Below are 20,375 nucleotides of genomic sequence, written 5' to 3' on the forward strand. Positions count from 1 at the left end.
CATACATTTGATCAATGAGAAGTGAGTGTATTAATGAGTTGTTCAAACAAAGTAACCTGAAACAGTCTTCTTCTGCAGCTTCTCCCACTTAAGTGGGGTCACTGTTTGTAATGAGTCTCCTCCACACCTTCCTGTCTTGGGCTGTCACCACATCCAAGTTCTTCATCTTCAAGTACTCTTCTACCAGCTCTCTCCATCTCTTCTTTGGCCGCCCACGCTTCCGCCTTCCTTGCACATCCATCTGCATGGTCCTCCCTCCTCATCATATGACCAAACCATCTCAACCTTGCCTCCTGTATTTTCGCTCCTAAGTTCGTAACTTTCACTGTTCCCCTGACATAGTAATTTCTCAGACGATCCTTTCTGGTCACACCGCACATCCACCTAAGCATTCTCATCTCTGCTACTTCCATCCTGCTGATGTTATTTTTCCTCAGGGCCACAGTTTCTATAGCATATATCATAGCTGGCCTCACTACTGTCCTGCAGATTTTGCCTTTCAGATTGATCGGCACCCTCTTATCGCATAACACTCCAGCCATCTCCCTCCAGTTCCTCCAACCCGCTTGTATCCTGCATCCGACTTCCTTCCTCATACCTCTCTCTTCCAGTACTTTTCTCCATCTTTCCAGTTTAATGCATTATTTTATTTTATTTTTCTTTGTCTTTGACAGGCGATTCTTCATTTTTCAACTACGTCATCAATGCTGATGGCTTTCTGAGAACTTTTTTAATGGTGATCACATTTATTATTTAAACAGATACTGCGATTGCTGTTATTTCTAACTCATACAAAAGGAACGGTATTGATTTTCTTTATATCCAGTGGTGTAGCTAGAGCTTTTGCCGCCCTCTCAAAAATACTACAAAAAATCAAAACGAGTATAGGGAAATAAATTAAAACACTAAGTTTATTTTTGAAGTAAAACTTTAATTTCAATATTCAAAAATATTATTTTTCTTGCTTTTCTGTTTAGCAAAACCGTCGATGACATTAGCGAAGTCTATTTCATAGTAATGTAGGTAATTCTTAATCAATTTTAATTTAGAAAAACTCCTCTCACAACTAGCAACACTTACAGCAATTGTGAGGAAAATTCGCAGTAGTATTACAATATTTGGAAATGAGTTCTCGAGACTGTATTTTAGAATTAACTGCAAAAGTTCAAAAAGGTTCAACGTTCCGCCCGAGGCAGACTACCACCTCCTCCCCCCTCTAGCCTTTGGAAGATTAAACCTCAGGTTTAATCTTCCAAAGGGGAAAATTACGTAATGTTCTTCATATTTGAAAATCGTCTTCGGTGCAACATTTTTTTAAATTAAATTTTAATTTGATTTTAATTTAATTTCAGATGAGTCTCATCTGAAGTGGTATAGCCATTCGTGTGAAGGCACCGAAAGGGATTGAGAATATTGGAACTTTTCTTCGACATTTGCCTGTGCATTTCTTCAAGATTCGATGTCTTATTGTGTAAATACTGCTGAATGGAAGCGAAGTTGGTATAAGGAATAGGGTAGAGCAGGGGAAAGCATCACTCAGACAGTATTATTTCCTTCAGAGCTACGTCAACGCCTTGCTTCGACTTCTACCTCGATAAGGAAATGTCCCCCGCCAATGTGAATGGCTGAGTGTTGTGTCATAACTTGCTTTGCTGCATATCTAGGAAACTGGCACGTCTATTCATTAAATAGACATCTGTCGGAGAAAGTCATGTAATCTGGATGCCCAAAGAATCGCAAGAGGAATGACGTTACAAATTACGAATCCTTAAATCATCCGACCTTGTTTTCGAAACTGAAAATTGCAGTAAACATCGTAAGGCAAAAGCCTTCTCCGAGCCCAGACGAATAATTCATTGAATACACAATACCCAAAAATGGAAACACTTCTTTTTAAGGCAGTATAAATCCTTCACATTTTGAGTTTATCGCATGCTAGATTACTTCGGAAATTCTTTCCGTTGCTAAAAATAAAATAAGGGGAGGTTTTTCGATATTCATAACTTAGTTGTGAGTCGAGTCTTGGTTAGTTTTGATACAGTACAACGACCAAGCTTGGAAGCAATTTGAAACGAGATGTTAATTTCTTGGATTTCTGAAGAATAAATAATATTAATAAAAAAAACCTAAACCAGCGTTCAAATAGAAAAAGTATTCAGAAAAACATCGTTAATATACTTAACTGTAAATAGGAAATTTTAGCAGTTGCACTTTAATGATTTTTTTAAGCAGTAATATTTTCAAATCTAGTTATGCAAGATAATTTCATGGATTATTTTATTCGTGAAACTTGGGGAAAAAAGGTCAATCTCAGTTTCTTTATCTACCCTCCGGTTTGAACCGTAGGGTAAATAAACTGTTTTGAACGGTCTTGTATACTGATAGCTTTTAGTGTTCGGACTAATTTTTCTCTTCTGAACTAATGCAGTGTAATAGCCAAGTTCGATATCTCCAAACCTGATGTTTCATAATGATTCATGGATAAGAATGGATTTAGTCTACTCCTTGACTTACAATTGATTACTCATCCAACGATCTTCTTGTATTTCCTTCAATTCTAACTGCTGACTTACAATTTAAATATAGATTATGTATTGATCTATAATATTAATTTACTCATATAATTGTAGTGTTTTGAAAAGCTTATCTCCGAGCATATTTTCGTATACTTTTTCCAGATATACAAAACTTATAAATATATCTGATATTCCGATGATTTCTCAACTATTGGTCATAAACTTGAATGAATGTCGTAAACTCGGTAATTCTCATTCAACTTTATCCCCTTTTTATAGTTGAACCATGTGGACTTTTACTCCAATCATCAGTGATTCGACTTTCTGTTCACAACGTCTGAATTATGCAATACAGCTACGTAAAACTTTATACCTCCATATTTCAGAATTTCTGATCGGATGTCACCTACTACAGCTGCCGTTTCACATTTAAAATATTTAATGACAATTTTTGCTACAGTATTGATATACTCCTGTTTGTATTCCTATTGAATATTTCGCATACGTCTTTAATGTTTTCATGATATTTATATTCCTACCGACATATTCCCATGACTTTCATTTATATACTTGTATACATATCTTGTCTCTTCCATTTCTCTAAATTCCTTTAAGGCATATGCAAACCTGTTTTCTAGGAACTTTGGTATGCTCCTTTCATAGGACTATTTTTTAACTTCTTGTGTCTTTGTGTCCACAAAGTGTTCTTACTTCTGTTCTTGCAGATAACCACATGCTTTCCTAACTGAATCAATATTTTCTTCAGAAACTCTGAAGTTTGGTTCTTGTTATCGAACAGTTGCATTTTTTCTTTAGTAATGTTTGTATAGTTGAATCTAGAGTTTACCTGTAAAAGCTGTTCAACTTTTTAATTCCTTTATAAAACTTTCTTGCATACTGTTCTTTTTCAATGCAATATTCATTTTTATCTTACTTTGCACAAAGTGGTCACTTCCGATTTCGTATCCCCTTGTCCCCTCTTTTGCCTTGAACAAGAATGAAGAGATGACCATCAACAATGACAATCGATGAGGTTTTTCTTGCCTCCTCTCTGCACAAACCCTTGCATATGTTTCTGTTGAAACATGGTATTATGATGACTAACCCTTCTCCTGGGCAGAAATCCAGCAATACCATTATTATTGGATTTAGCTTTTCTCTAAATTTTCCCTATACGTTTCCATATGTTTGGGATTCATTTCCTACTCTGCGGTTTGTCTCCAACAAGGGCCACTTCTTCCATTTTGTTTATCAGCTGTCTCCTCCAATTACGACTCTAAAATTCCTCCAGTTGTTCCTTAAAACCTTCTGTGGGATCCTAAGCACCAATAAGCTTCATTGTCCATTTTCCCATTTCAAAGTTTACTCCCCTAACCCTATTTGGAATTGTGTTTCACTGAAGGGGTTTGCTACTCCTTTTTCTAGGAACGTTATTATCCCAATATAACATCCTTACTTATTATTTAGTAAGATATTACCTGTTTTTGTCTTTCTTCTCTCAGTAATGCCAGTTTGTACTTTTTTTCGCTTCTTCTGCAAGTTTGCTTCTCTCTCCCTATTGATACTCCTTATGTGGATGTTTCATCATCGTCAATTCTTCTGACATTGGATATGTTCGTCGGGATATTAAGTTTTTGTTCCGGTAGCTGGCTTATCATTGTTTGCCATGGTTAGTTGAAGAAAACCGTGGGGAGCTTGTTTAACAGAGCGATGCCCAATCAGACACGAAATGTTATGCTGTACCATCATATGTATTTATGGTTTAAGCCAGTAAAATATGATCAGCTAAGTTCCAAATTGCCAGTCTGTCGTCGATCGTTCAGTACCAGTGGATACTTACTAACGGGGAGCACCGCGTGAAGGTAAAGCTCTAGTTGGTTCTTCCAATTCTTTTAAAGGGATGTGGAGATCATCTCCCAGTTATTTGGCTTTGAACCTTCAGATGCTTCAGAGGATCGGTTGATATCAGCAATGAAATATTCGAATATTAAATTGAACTCTGGCTGCTGTTTTGTTTATTACTGCTTCTTTGGTGTTTTCATTCTTTCATATTACAACAAAATCATTACACATTGTATCCCTCCCCAAACGTCATACATTATCGGTATTTCCTACATCGAGTGCGGACCCAGGCATTTTTCAATATTATTTATGAACGGAAGCATTTAATGGCTGTTAACTGCTATTATTTCTCTTTCGCAAACCTTCATGGGAAATTTACGAGAATTTGTTTTCGAAATGCATTTTATATATATATATATATATATATATATATATATATATATATATATATATATATATATATATATATTTCAGATGTCATATTACATAGATATCGGAACAAATCGAACATTAGCAATTTCAGCACTAAATAGGAATACAAAAAGTAAGAAGTCTTTCAAAAAAAAAAAACAAATTGGTGTGTAGAGAGAGAAAAGAGGCCAAAAATTTATGCTGATGAAATATTATTCTGTATTCATAGTCGGTAGAGGAGTTGGTCTGCAAAATGTTCGAACACGCTTGATTTTAGAAGCATGTAGTTAATAAAATTTCTATTTTGCTTCTTTTGGTTGGTCCGCAGCTTCGAAGTTGCAATAGAAAAATAACTTATGAATAACAAGATGATTCAACAATGGCCGGCGTCCTTTGAATATTATATAAAAGAATGCTGTTCACGTTCCACGCATTTCGAGTCTTACAAAAGAGACCCGCTCTCCATCCAAATACGTAAAGAAAAATAAACAAATATTATGCAAAGTGAATTTCCATTCACTCGTATTTGAAATATTCAAATTAATTTCTCTTTACACTTCCGCAAACGTTTCTATCCCTATGTGGGAAAGGAAGTTAGATTATTATTCAACAGACTACCGACAGCTTATTAAGCCTATTTACTTCACATTCGCACTTCACAGTGACATTTGGGAATTTTCTTACTGAAGTTAAATATCACTTTCGGACTTTTCTAACTTTAGATCTGCACTTATTCTCTGTAGAGGGGAAGCAACAGAAGAAACTGTCGTTGTGAATTTATCAGATCCTTCTGAATTATTAAGATAAATTATCAAAAAGGCGACGATTGTGTTCATCTGAAATTTTGTTAAATATATTAAACCTGTTGTAAAGTAATTCATTATCTTAAAAATAAATGAATATATAAACTGAACTGCTTGGTTTAATTTAAGTTTTTGCTAAAACGGCAAACACTATACTTGCAGTAGCCAAGATTTTTTTTTGGTATTCGAAAAGCTTTTTTGATTAGCCATTAATTTTCGGTCATTTCTCTTGAAACAACCGAAATGGAATGGTAATTGGACATAAAATTTATCCTTCAGCTATCTTCTTTTCAAGTAAAAACTTGGGTTTTGTTCATAGGTTTGTCTCATTTTTGCACTGCTTTTGGTATGATCTTGGAGTCGGTACTAGGTTTTTTTTTTTTCCTCCCGCAGAAATATATATTTTTTAGCGTACTGGAGTTCCTGCGAAAACACCGATTATCATAGGAAGACTTACATAAAGACTGCTAAGTAAATTTCCTAGTTTTAATATAATTTGACAAGGAAGTTGTTGCTCAGCGACACATCCTATTCTATGACAAGAACTCCATTATAACTTAAATGCATTTATATAGTTTTTTCTAAAACACTTTAATCTTTAAGATTCACTTTTTGATCTTTTTTTTTGTAACTTTGTAATGCAAACACCTGCATCTATTTTCAGCTCCACATAACCACCAGAACCTATTTCTTTTGCTCTTTTATTTGGTTTTCTACAATGACTTCTGATTATATCAAATTTTGGTATGCACTACAAAAAATGTCACTTCATAGCACTTGCTGTTCTATGCATCCTTATATAAAATAAGAACTTTCTTACAAGTTAAGCCGTAAGTTTTGCATAAAAATTTTATTCACTAGTTGAATATATATTTAAAAAAAAAACAGTTTAAGTTTCTGAAGTTTTTCAATGATTTTTTCCTCAACTAATGGCTTAATTTCTTGCAAGTAGTTCAAAATCAAAGTACTATTCTAGCTTTCTAGAATAGTTTTACGTTTCTAATTCAATATATTTGCAAATACTCTCTTAGTTAGATTTTGTTATTAAATATAATTAAGAATTAAGTAAAAATGACTGGGAAAAAAAAGAATAGGAAATTAAATGAATTTTTAATACTACTTGCGAGGTTCACTTAAGTCGTATTTCTTTGAATTTAGTATATATACATAATAAACCTAGAATTTGCAATAACATTTAAGAATTTTTTACCCGTTCAATATACAGCATAAGACATTGTTTTTGTTTCTTAAGAATGCCATTCATTAATTAGTTTTCTGTGCTCATTTGATCACATAAGGGATAATGGTTATCTGGTCCGTTTATCAGGATAATTAATTCTCTTTAAGCACTGTTCAGAATGGGCCAAAAAACTGTTTCTTTTTATTGTAAAAAAAAACTTTATTCGAGACCTTTCTTTTTTGTTTACGAATAAAATAAAAAAAAATAGTTTTCTTTGGACAACACAAGAAAATAAAGTTGAAAAAATTTAATTGAAATTTTTATCTTAACTTTGGTATAGTCACCATTTAAAAAGAAAGACTTTGCATTGCTTGCTTGATGTAGCATTAAACAAACTAATCTTATTATCATGTAATTGAGAACGCAATCCGGCTGGTTTTATTTTTTTACATGAAGGCCATCAGCATTAATTGAAAAAAAAAGTTCTCGTTTTTTACAGCTGAAACTTGCTGACGATGGCTTTAATAGCCTATTGTGAGGTTGATATTTTTGCAAATTCTTTTGTGAAAATATTGCAAGAGCAATGCTAATTTCCACACTACTTGTTCGTTTTTCATCTCCCCTCTCCCTCTTTTCAGAAAGTGATCTAAACTATCGTTAAATGCGGTTTTGTGCTCCAGGTTTATAATCCCCTAGAAGTTATACTTAAATATATTTTTTTAGATAAGAGCTATGAAAGCTTGACATAACGAGTTCGACTCGTAAACCCATTAGGTTTACCATTTACACTCTAATTCTGTTTGACGTCAACGGAAATTAGGTTTATCGTCATGCGATTGATAGTAAGCATTGTTTTTTTTTGTTTAAAATAATTTCACATCACTTAAACTGCATTTAGAATAATAGTGGCTGATTTCATAAGAGGATATTGAATTCGGTGTAGATAAATATCACATTTTATTATAATAAGATATAAACCTGGATTCAAATTAAGTAAACATTGAGTTCAATAAATTACAAATTAAATAATTTGACCCCAATTTCGGTACTTATTTGAGATGGGGTTTTTTATTATTTTTTTACGGAGGTGTTTTTGGAATTGTCAAATTCCTAAGGAATTTTAGTTAAACATATAATTAATTAAAATACTATACATTTATTATGTTGTAAACAAAAGTATCATTTAGTTTTTCTAGCAAATACAACGGCAATTTATTTAAAATGTAGTTCAATAGTTCGTCGCAAACAATGCTAACAATGTTTTTGAAAAGTGGCTTATCAGGAAATTCTTTGCAATAGTGCCATCGGAATTGCTGAAGAAACTTTGGAAAGAGTTACTTCATTTCTTTAGGATCTGTGATTGCATATGGGATTAGAAGAGCCTCAAATACAAAATTTGTCGAATACCGAAAAAAAAAAGTTCAGTGTACTTAAACCTTGACAGGTGTATAATGCACTTGTTATACTAAAACTATTTTATGGAGGTAAAATCCAGCCAATAACACAGATTAGTAATTGCTGAAATGACTGGAACACACCAAAATATACACGATTTGATCATAAAATAAATTAAAATTAAACCAAGAATGAGAAAATGAAGAAATATAAACAATTAGGCAGATATTTTATGCAAACAGATTTCCCGATAGTTTGACTTAGTGAAACTAATAATTCAAATAATTTACCCTTAGTTTTTTTTTCTATAGCGCTATACATGTTTGATGAACATGCAAATGATGCTTCATTTGCAGATATTTGAGCAATAATAAATTAGTTTTATCCATAATAATATGAGTATGCCATTTGGTATATAATTGTCGTGACAAAGTATAAAAGGAGAGAAATAAAAACTGAGGGAAAAAAATCTCGATTTGTTCAGAAAAAATTAATTAGCTATCGAATATACACACGCTAACTGCGAACTTATTCAAGTCTTCATTTTTAAATATTTTCTGTCTATTTGGACCTTAGATGCAGTCTAAGTACTATTAATGATACGAGAATATCAACGCAACCCTCATTTGTATGCTCTAGAACTGCAGTTGCTCGTAGAAGGAAATTTGATTATTATAGTCATATAATTAGTAAACTACTAACATACAACAGTTATGTATTGATGCTTCAGTTTTCTTTGTGTAGAAAAGAAGAAATAATACTAAATTGTAAGAGCCGAGATTCATAGAAATATGAAGCTTAAAAAATAAAAATATTTGCCATGATCTTAGTCCGTCCATCCATCAATCTTCTCCAACTTCTTTACAGAAAGGATGTTATCTGCATAGGTTATATGGGCCAGAGTTGCCCATTTTATGCCAAATAGTATGAAATGAGCAACATATTGATTTCATATTGTAATATTCATGTTCTCAAGTATGGTTCTGTCATTCATTTGTACAAAGTGATACATAAATAGTATTGATTAGGATATTACGAAATAATTTATTATTTTAAGGTCCAAATAGACAGAAAATATTTCAAAATTAAAACGAATAAGTTCGTATTTTGGAATATTAGTTAAAAAGAATCATACTTTGCTTTAGATGCAGAAGCCTCACTTTTGAATGATACGTTACTTAAGAATTAGAAGCAAAATATGCAGAACCCCTAAAGGTTAAAACCAGTCATATTCGAGGTAAATTATGAAAGCTTTTGATAGTGAGGCCATGATTTTTTTAATTCCAGCATAACTGCAGTTTTTCAGACTGCACGCAGTTTTGGCTTTTTTATTTGTGAGTTAGCCCCTGCACTGGTGCTTCATAATCAGTTATATAAAAAAACGGCATTTTTCCTGCAGTCAAAACATATTTGTATCCTTGGGCTTCTTTGGTGCCAAAAACGTATTCACTTCGGAGTGGTTTTCAAATTTATCGTTTTTAGTGAAGTGCTTTACTTAAGTTACACCAAAGTTTTGTTTTAAATTTAAAATGTACTGAAATATTTTCAAATTAATCTTATTTCATTTCAACATTTAATTTAGACTAACACTATCTTTTTAAGTTCATTCTATGTTTGTTGGAAAATAGCAGAAAAACAGTCATTAAAACAAAACGAGGTATGTTACCTTTTAAGTTTTATTTTGACCAAAAAAAAAAAAAAAGTTTTCATTGTCACTGTTTGTTTAATGTCAATTTAATTCTATGATTTTTAAAACAGTCTATAGCGGATATTTCTAAGAAAGATGGCATCGTAACGAGTAAAATTTCTGGGAAGGTGGCTCACGACTAATGTTATGCTATTTCAACGGTTTAATTATAAACTCCTTAAAGATATTTGCATTTATTATGTAGGAATTCGGACTCAAACACTAAGAACGCCTTTTAATCAGCTGACCGAAAAAGAAAAAAATATATTATGGTGGGCAATGTGGCAATGCAAATACTTTGTACATTAGGTGATACGTAAAAGAAAATCTTCATATAGCCTAGGAAACGTAAGACACCGAATGGTACTATTAACTCTAAATCTTAAAAAAGATTTTGTATCACTTCTGATCACTATAACAAGACTAAGAAAAATTATTTTGTAATATCCTAATTGATACTGTTTGTATCAGTTTGTGCAGACAAAACCCGTGAATGGTCAATTTCGGGATACTAAGATGTGGAAGTAGAGAAGAGAAATTAGCATAATTGTTAGGATTTAAATGAAATTGTTTCAAAGGCGTTTATGGAGTTTTAATTTTTCTTCGAAAGATTTAAAAAAAAAAAAAACCATATTCCTAAACCGTTGGTTAGGAATACGTGTTTTTGTAACATATTATTGAGTAGTATCCATTAAGTAGCATGTGGGTGTGTCTGAGGAGGGGAGCGCGACACTTCAACGTCACAAGAGCGGATGAGTGATGGATTAGTTTCAGATAGCGCAGTCTTAATTGTAGAATATAGGGAACCAGAATGGTTCTTAAAGTGCTCATGCTTTTTTTTATATAAAAACGTTTGGCGTGTGCGGTTTAGAGGAAGTGATGGATCGTTGAAAACATGAAATTTATTTAAAGGAATTTTAACCTAAGAAAATCTTGGTAACGGAGAGGGTTTAAAGTGTCTTTCACGGCAGCTTCGCCTGATAAGTGTAAGGTGAGCGGCATCTAAGTGAATCTGCATGAATGGACAAGTGCTCATTCTGCGTTTCTTGTAATTAAAGAAGTTTCGTTAGCCTCATTTTTATAAAGAAAAATACTCATTTGCACTGTAAACGAGGCTAGGGAGAGTTTGTATTGAAAAAAAAATTCATTGAAGTTGAAAAGACCCGCCAAGCCAGTTCGCTCTTGTTTAGGATTACTATCTTTGTAGCAAATGAGTCGAGATTTTGGAAATATCCATTTGTTTAAGGTCTCGAGTATTCCCAGTATAAATTCAGTTCTACTTTATAATTAATGTTCTTTACTAGAAACATTATTAGGAATAGTTTGACCAGGATGAGTTTTATACTCCTGGCTAGGTTTCGCATTATCCGGTGAGTATATAAAATTCAGGATGCTCGCAAAAATGTCTGTACTCTAAAATTTACTCATCAATGTACATCGCTTTTCAGAGGAAATGTTTTCGCTGTGAATTAGTGAATGGCAGTTAATTTGTTTCTTAGGAATTATGCACTACCATACATCGTGACAAGTCGTTTCTAGGAACGTATCCATTATCGAGATAACATTAGTAAAATGACTGATTTCTAGACATGAATGGTTTCTTCAATAATACGTATTGGTAATACAATAATACATATCAAAAATAAAATTCAATAAAACAATGATTTCTTCTGGTAAATGGCTTTCTTCAATAATACTAACGAACACGTCTTATTAGTATTTTCTGAGTGTTCTTTACCAGCTTGAGTCGAGGAGTATAAATCGTTTAAAAAAGGGAAAATAAAACACTAAACACATTGCGAACATCAATGTGTGATAAGCGGTTTCTGTTAATTTTTATGCTGAGAAAACATTCAAGTGGAAAATTGGTAATCGTTGATATGTCTTCAATCTTTTCTCCAGAGATTATTATACGGTTGAGGGGATAGTCTGCATTATTGACACTTGGTATTTTAGCATAAAACTCGTGCTTTTCTTTAGAAAGTCACGAATAATGCATCTCCTGTCATCGCCTTCAGCATTACTACTGAAGAAGATTTCATTGTGTCGATTAGAATACACATCACACGAACTCTTTTTATAAAAAGGATGTCCCCAAAATAGCTATAATCAAATAGGAAGTTCACCAAGCTGTCGTAATTTTCCAATGAAATCCATACATTTTCTCAATATGAGCTCTAACCACCTAATGGTTTAGAGATTCCCAGAATATGCTTGCTGTTCCGGTTTCAAAATTTCCATCATAGATTTATCTAAAGTTAAACATTTCATTTCGAGAAGCTGAAACTTGTATATTCTTATCGCTGATAACAGCTTGTTAGTAACTGATTTTAGTTTCCCCTCGCTCGCATTTTTGACAGCTGCTATAGGTATTCAATACTACTTGATAGATTTTGGAAGATTTCATAAGCTTGCAAAGATAAGTTTGTGACAACAGTGCCAATTTCTCATTTATTTCTCGTGTTCTACAATTTTTCTGCTCTTTTGCTTAATCAGATATCAGTTAGCTAACTTTCAGGATGATCTATTTCTACTAGCTGAGATTTAAATATCCGGGGAGGAAAACTCGTCAAATTAAAATTACCCGATATTATTATTAGGCTATTAAAAAAAGGGGGAGAGCGATAGGGATAGAGAAACTGAAGTGGTGGAATGACATTTAGGGAAAATGAGAAAGGAAAAATATCAATGTAGGAAAAAATGTCTAAATAAATAACTTATCTGTTCTTTAAGATACAGAACATAGAGGAACTTGTCTTCTATAAATATGCATTATTTACTAAATTTGGCAGAAGAAAAAACATTTCTAGATACCCCAGTATGTTTACGTATTTTTTCACATAGAAATAGTCAGTTATTACCTGTGTATTCACTTGTACTGATGGATAAAATGCAGTTACTATTTACGTTAATATAATCTTTATTCACGATAATCTAATCCTGATATGCGGGCCTTAAAATAACATATTGTCTTTGTTATTTAAAAATATACTCGCTTCTCATTGAGATAAGCTCCTTAATATCAAAGGAGCTTCTGAGCCATTTCAATTACTACAGAAGTTGCATATAAATATACTTACGTTAAATTTTGAAATCTGTGTTCTAAATGACAATTATTAGATGATAATTTCGTTCTATTCAGAAACAACACCATCATAACTGTGGAAGATGGTGATATAAAATCTTAAGTCCAGTTAACTGACTTTCCTGTTTTAATCCATTGTGATTATCGCTTCTAAGAAGTGTGAATCATTGTGACAGAAGTTTTAAAAGCTATAATATAACACGAAAAGACGTCTAAATATGAACTGAGTTCTACAAAGAAAATTAATGTGATGACATTCGTTTATGGGTGGGGAAAAGCGAGTAGGAAGCCTATAAAAGTTTATAAGAAAATAAGATATTCTTTGAAGTCGATTGTTGAAGCATTTTCAATAAATTTTCTCTATTCTGAACTTGCATGTATTTGGGCAAAGAAAACGTTATTAACTTGCTCCTTTATGTTTAAAGTGGCACGACTATTTTGATATTTAATGAGCACATTCATGATTAAATTTGATTTACAGTTTAAATAAAATGTTATTTTGCTGCTAACATTTTTTTTAATTTGGATGGCTGCATATTTAATAACATTAATTTCCTCAGTTTCCAGTATTTTCTTTTGTTTCGTTCAAATTTTTCTTGCTTTGAATTTCTAAAGAGCAAAGGCTCCCCCCCGCTCTTATAATAATTGTAATAAACAATTGACATTGATTGCCATCAGTACTAATCATCAAATGTCGGTTTTCGTTTTCCTGATTCTGTTCTTCACAATCTGGTTAATTCTTTGTTGGCATAGGTTTAGACATTCGCGGCTAAAAGAAACCTTTTTTAAATGATTTCACTTTACCAACAAAACATTTTTGAAAAAGATTTTAAAAAAATGGAATTAATTTAATCTTCAAGCTATTAGCATACATGAAGGAAAGTTTAGCCGTCTGTAATATTTCAGTATGTTTATGAACTGCTCTTTAGCTTAGGAAGAGTACATTATCGACCAACACGCACTACAAAGAAGGGAAAAAGATCAATGAAGGAATAAAATGTGTGCACTTGAAGCGTTCTGCGTTTTTTAAAAAAAGAAAACTTGACCCAGCAATGGACTCTGTGAATAATTTAAAAAAAAAAAAAATTAAGCAAGACAGTAAAAAATCTGGTCATATTTTTTTCATAGAAAGAAGGTACCCTATCATCAAAATTTGTAAGTGACGTATTGAGATGGGATAGCAGAGAGTGTGATGTCTACAAGTTTTCTAATTTTGGAAAACTAATGATGTGGACGAAATTATGCTGAATCAGAAATTGTTTCAAAGAGCTTCTTAGCGCTCTACCAAACGAGTCTTAGCGGACACCATTACTCGGAAATTATGATGAACAGTCTTGCCTCTTCAGCCATCTCGCATAAGATGATCCCACTCCGTACAACCATGGGGATGATCACATCATATGGAGACATGCCACAAGCCTAAAGATAACAAAAGAGGGACGAATTTTTTAGCTATTTTTATATCATTCGAAAAGCTATTTCTAGAAACGTAAGCCAGCGGTTTAGCTTTATCGCACAACGTGCTGAGTAGAGTCTTTAATAAAGAGATCCTTATGACAACATCCTTAAAGGATAATAGGTTTCTTTTGAAGAGTAAAAAAGTTTCCGTTCTTCAGTCTGTGAACAATTTTGGAGTATTATACAACACAATAAGATCTTTAAGAGTCAAGTGTGTGTATAGTGATATTCATTAATCCTTACTTAAGATGCCGCTTCCAACATTATCAGTTCATCTTTCTCTGCATGATGATGCATTTTGTTTATGTCAGCTCTTCACTTACAGGGACTGCCTTGATGCATTGATTTCCTCAGTACCGTGAATAAATTACTAAAATATTCCCTATAGGTTGAGAATAAAGAAAAGTACATTTTATAAAGAGAAATCCATATTTATCTGAGAAATCAAACAATGTGGTCCTGTTTAAGCAAAATCAACTCTAGATAAATCTAAAAGCGTTAACAAATTTAGAATAAATACTCAGTTCAAAGACTATTGATGAAAATGCTTTATTTTCAACGTAAGCTAATAAAATGAGTTGCTTTTAGCGCTTCGCTAACTTTTCATAATTGCAGTTTGAGCGGTTGCCGAGGTGAGGATCAGATATTGTGAAACGATTGCTAGCTTCTCTTTTAAACTGAATTCATTATGAAAAGCAAAGAATTAATCTAATCGGGATTTTGCTTCTATTCTTTTGTCATTTAATTATAAATCACTGTTTCTTCTGTATGCTCAGTTATAGCTAATTGAAAATCATCCTTTTACAGCAGTGACATTTGTCTTGCAACTTCCTGAAGACTCTAATTAACGAAACGTTTTCTTGAGAGAACTGTTGCTTGAAGAGTGTATTAAAGCTTTTCTGATTAATATGCTTGAATCAAACAGCGGACTGTTCCAGAATATATTGACAGATTGGTAAATTACAGCGAATAAAGCAGACTGGGAATAGACAGTGAAAAGACTTATCAATCAGGTAAGAAATATTTTACAATATTTCACACAAAGCAAAACAAATTGAAAATTTCGAGTCTTTATCTTCAATTAAACCTACCCCTTGCATCAAACTATTGCTTCCTTCCCGAAGAATTAACTTCGGAAAGGACTAGAAAGGTGTTTGGTTTCTATGAAAGCCTGAAAATTTATGTCAAGATGGAGTTATGTGGAAAGATATAAAATTATTCAATTTAAAACAATAATGCAAATAATTTCTATATCCTTACCGAAATAAGTAATGAAATGCGATCCTATTTTTCTTACTTAAATTTAATTGTTCTCCTTTCAACAAATATCAAACTCGATGCTATATATATCCATCAGTAGAAAGAAAAAATTATTAAATAATTCTGTGTTGTCTGGTAAGTTGAAGGCACCCAGGGAGAAATGGTATTCTCTTCAATTGCCACTGTTAGAACGTTATTAGTTTATATTATAATTGTTAAACCTAATTATGTTTATCAATGCATAGTTCATATTTGGTCCACGTTTTCTCTTTCTCGCGCAAATATATTTCAGCGTTTACTTTCTTGTAGAATGCTACTTGTAATTTATTAAAACATAATCCCAAAATCAAGATTTTTGTAGCATTTCTGGTGAGTTTAATTTTTTGATTTTATTCATTAAAATAAAAAAATATATTCGCTATTACTACTTCGATCCATAGGTCTGCATACCCTGACTACTTATCAACTGAAACCAATTGAAACATCTCCCCATAAACAAGTTTTAAAAAACGTTCTTTGTATGAATTATGCTACTATTAGATTGTGGTATTTATTCCATCTTGTAATACCTACAATTGCAATTCTATTTTTTTTAAACCAAACGAAACACTTCCATTCATCCACATAAACAGAGGAATTATAAATTGGAATTTTTAAATAAGCACCGAAATATATAAATCCAAGTTATTTCTGAGTATTTTCTGGCTTTCTCAATGTTTGATGGTAATATTTAGTACTAACAAAGTTGAATGATTTTAAAAAATATACATTACCTGAAGTGTCCCCCCCCCTTCGGAATTGTAATGTTGTTTAACAGAGGCGAGTATAGTGCAAATACGAAATCGATCTTCGACTGTTCGAACTACTGATAGTTGTGATTTTCTGCATTGTCCTTCAATCGTCAACTTAAGGACGTCACTGTAATCGAAGTAAACCAGTTCAGGTTATCAAACGAATAATAGCGCAAACAGTTTGATTCGCGTGTGTGTGTGTGCCCGTTATTTAATCAGAGCGTGCCCCACGCTTCCTGCAGCCTCTTATATCAATTGTTGTGTAACATTACAAAGAGTATTTCTGCCCCTGCTGTTTACTGTGTGAAGTGTTCACAACATTAATGATTAGCTAAATTGAAAGCAGGATCCATTACGTCCGCTATTCTCGAACTCCGTGTGACGACCTATAAGCTACCCGGTGATTAAACCCTTCATTAACTTCATATTTCTCTTGTCCCTTTAAGCCTCTTTTCCTTCCGAACTTCTAATCATATATTTCCTGTAATTTGCTGCCTCGTTCGCTGACAGAAAGCATATTTTCAAAGCCTAGTAATTAGTGTTAAAACCTATTTACGAGCAGCAAATAGATTCCTCTACGGATGAGGATTCATTAGCTGAAATGGTTTGTACAGTCACACTTCTCAGTGCATCGACATCTAATACGCCATAACTAATGGGCTAAATTATAGTCCGGTAAAGAAAATTAAAATTTCTAGTGACACTGTGGAATCGAAATAAAAACGAAGCATTTTAGGTTGATGTGACACTGCCTTTTTAAGCATGCTTAGGAAGCTTGCTTAAAAAGGCAGTGTCACATCAAATTAAACTTGAGTCCTTTTTGTTCATTGTGAAAATCCAAAAAAAAAAAAAGTTTATTATCAATGATAATCTTCTTCCATAAAATTCATTTCTAATGACCAGGCTTTGTGGCTTTTCGAAGAGGCTTCGTAACACATGGCAACGAAGCTCTTCGATTGCAAAATCCAGGGCGATTACCTTGGCAGCATTGGAACCTTCATAAGGGCTTTTTAAATGAAATTAGTTCCATATGATGGTAGTATGTGTTTCTTCCCAGAATACGTTTTCCATCCTACAAACATATCAACAGGTAAATGCACATGCACAGATATAATACCTATTGCTTTCAGTCAGGAGATTAGTTGGAATTAATTTGTGCTAAATTTAACTACCACACATGTCGATCGAAACGGGAATTGGAATAATACAGCAGAAAGATCTTAAAATTCATACCTTCTGATGCTGAAAAATAAAGTAAATTATTTCAAATTTAATAGGAAACTAATGATAACCTCTAGTAGCAAAACCACAACTGGATGGAGTCTAGACTATAATAGGATTGTCTATTTTAATGTCCACCCAATACACTGAGTCGAACCATAAAATCAATATTCAGTTCATCTATTTTAAATCTAGAACGCGACAAGGTTGTTGAAAGAAAGTTAGATGGAGTTCATCACTCGTCAATTACGACCATCCTGTTAGTAGGGGTGGATGTAACAATGGACCCAAAAGGATTGCCATGCTTTCACTCATCCCTAACGTTGTCAGTATACTCCAACAAGATAAACGACATCTTGTCACATCAATTTTTCCGGGTAAAATAAATCTTAGGAAATGTGCATCTCAGATTACCAGTTCAACTGTCGAGGTGATGGATGTTGACAAGTCACTTCTCGTTACAAATAGAAGCGGTCGCCAGCAGTGAAAAAGAGAACCTGGCAAATGCAACATTTAAGATCGTCTCCGATGGTGACGGAAATTTGAACATCCGTAATTGGCCAGTTCTACAAGCCTGATAAAACCATCAATTCTACTAAAACTTTGAAGTCTAAGTCATTAGGCATTTCAACAGTGAGGTCGCAGAGATCTTAAAGGAGTGGCAAATTGAAATTCCTCGTTCTCAAAGGCAATCTAAGAAACCAGTCGCATTCAATTTACCATGTTGTCGATGATTGTGGTTAAAGGTAGGTAGTTGAAAAGATTAATTCCTTACAAATCCGAATTTACAAATATCATAATTTATTATTATTATTATTATTATAACGGTGTCGCAGTAGTCAAAAGACTCATCGCAAAAGACCTTACATTGACATACTAACCATTATTCGCACAAAACCTATCGTACTTCTCCTTAAATTCATTCACAACTCAATCCACCCATTCAGAACCCTCCAAGCAAAAAAATCTAGTCCTAACACCCTTTATGACCACACTCTTACATAATCTCCAGGTATGGCCCTCCTTGTTCTCTTCCTTCCTGCACTAGTCTTATAAAATTTACTTGGTAGCATATCAGTTGTGTGTACACACACATAGTTGGGTTGTTGTGAAATAAATTAGAGGTTAAAGAAAATATAGCGCGCACATTTTCTTCATAAAAAATTTTTTATTTTTTGCCTGGGATATATTGACACTTGTAAACCTAGTCGGCCGTTAACCTGGATAAGCTGCCGCCTGTGTGTAAAGCTCCCTCTCATCTGTCCAGAAAATTAATTTGAAAGGCGTCAGGCTCGGTGTGTTCTGAGTCTAAAAAACGTGAGAGTTGACTTGGATTGATAAATCTGATAAATATATATTTTTTCATATCTTTTGTTTCTTGCTGAAATAAGCACACAAAAATTAATGCACGTTTCGGTAGTTATAGTAAAATTAAACCAATCTGTATCATTTTCGTGTCATATTTCGCACTCTTACACTCTGTGGCAGCTTACTGGCCACGTCCTTTTTACAGTGACTTCTTTCTAAGAGTTAAGCGCCATCGGTTTTATGACATCACGACCACTGAGCAAAAAAAAATGTTACATCATGTACGCAATGTACTTGGGAACATAAATGCATACGCGTTACACAGTATTACTTTGCATGCATATGAACAGTCTTTTGAAAATTTTAAAATATCAATGATTGCTCGTAAGCTTTATCAACAAACAGTGGCCAACTTAAAACGGTGCGTTTTACAAAGTTATCCTTATGAAAATGCATGCAAATTAAGTTTTTTTTTTAATACTTGGAGGCAACCATATTGGCTTAATTAGCAAGCAGTTTCTTCACTGAAGTTTTGCGTGTCTTCTTTTTTTTTTCTAAAAATAAAATAAAAAAATTGGACTTTAACTGCGTTAATAGATAACTGCGAATTTTTATTTGGACCACTGTAAGGTTTTATGATATAACGACTTAAATAAATAAAAAAAAATTTTTTTTAGTAAACTTTGCTAAGGAAAATATTCTCTTCTATTGTAGTTACATTAAGTAATATTCCTAAACATTACTGTCATCGAAGATAGCTTCTCTTACACACATTAATCAAATTCCCATACAGAACATTAACATTTTTTATATCGTTCATCAGTGCTAATATATTACGTACGACTATACGTAGTACACATTTCCTTCAGAGTGAACAAATTACTCCGTGATACGTACTTCAATTTGGTAATGACAGCATAATTCATGCGATTTGCTTCAGGTGCTGCAGCGATCGTATTGCGCCATATCCACCGCAAACAAGCTATAAAAAATAAACTGCTCATGATATGGCTGCACTTCTTAATTTTATCTGTACCTAACAGTCTTAAACTCGCCTGGTTTTCCATTTATTTAACCGGTTCTAAATGATTATTTTTGGAAATGAAGTATATGAACCTACCCGTGAAGGGTTTATACATTTCATAGCGCATTAATAGAAACGAATAGGCTGACAAACAATCTGGAACCCTTCCTTAGGAGAGACCAAATGTGGAACTTCCACATTTGGTCTCTCACTAAGGAAGCAGTTCATTTCAGCTCTCCAATAAACATTAAGGGAACCATTATATATAAGATGCATAAAAATTCTAACTCGTATTAAAAAAAAAAAACATTAAATCGATGATCGATGTGCTTATTCCCAAGTAATGTAAAAGAAATTTTAATGTTATTAAGGGGGAAATAAACATTTGTATTCA

General features: G+C 33.1%; 1 long non-coding RNA gene across 1 annotated transcript in view; it reads left to right on the forward strand.

Moving 5' to 3' along the window:
• Window positions 1-15,216: 15,216 nt before the first annotated feature.
• LOC150094396 (uncharacterized) overlaps window positions 15,217-20,375 on the forward strand; it is a 51,863-nt gene continuing 46,704 nt past the window's right edge. The window contains exon 1 of the long non-coding RNA XR_016550217.1: window positions 15,217-15,390. This is a non-coding gene — a long non-coding RNA (uncharacterized LOC150094396). The remainder of the gene's footprint in view (window positions 15,391-20,375) is intronic.

This window comes from Typopeltis vanoorti, chromosome 22, assembly GCF_054136105.1.
Source record: "Typopeltis vanoorti isolate ZY-2024b chromosome 22, IOZ_Tvanoo_1.0, whole genome shotgun sequence".
In the NCBI taxonomy this organism is placed as follows: domain Eukaryota; kingdom Metazoa; phylum Arthropoda; class Arachnida; order Uropygi; family Thelyphonidae; genus Typopeltis; species Typopeltis vanoorti.